Source organism: Arachis ipaensis, chromosome B07, assembly GCF_000816755.2.
Source record: "Arachis ipaensis cultivar K30076 chromosome B07, Araip1.1, whole genome shotgun sequence".
Lineage (NCBI taxonomy): Eukaryota > Viridiplantae > Streptophyta > Magnoliopsida > Fabales > Fabaceae > Arachis > Arachis ipaensis.
Genome location: NC_029791.2, coordinates 29,543,023 through 29,543,325, shown reverse-complemented (window position 1 = coordinate 29,543,325; position 303 = coordinate 29,543,023).

The following is a 303-nucleotide window of genomic DNA, read 5'->3' as shown; positions in this document are numbered from 1 at the left end:
TATTGCATAATTTGTTTCCTTTTAATATGGATAAATTAATAAATTTAATATACAAAATATAATTTATATTATTTAACATACAAAATAAGTAGCTTAACCTATCATCTAGGATAATAAATATAATAGTATAAATCATTCAAAATGATTTCTAATTCGTCATTGATTTTATTAATTTTATAAGTATTTTAGAGTTTGACCATGATAGAAGTGTAAAGTTTGTATGTTATTATTATTATGATAACAATATATAGTTTTTAAAGTTAATAATAATTACAAAAATTAAATTGTTTTAATAGTGTGTGC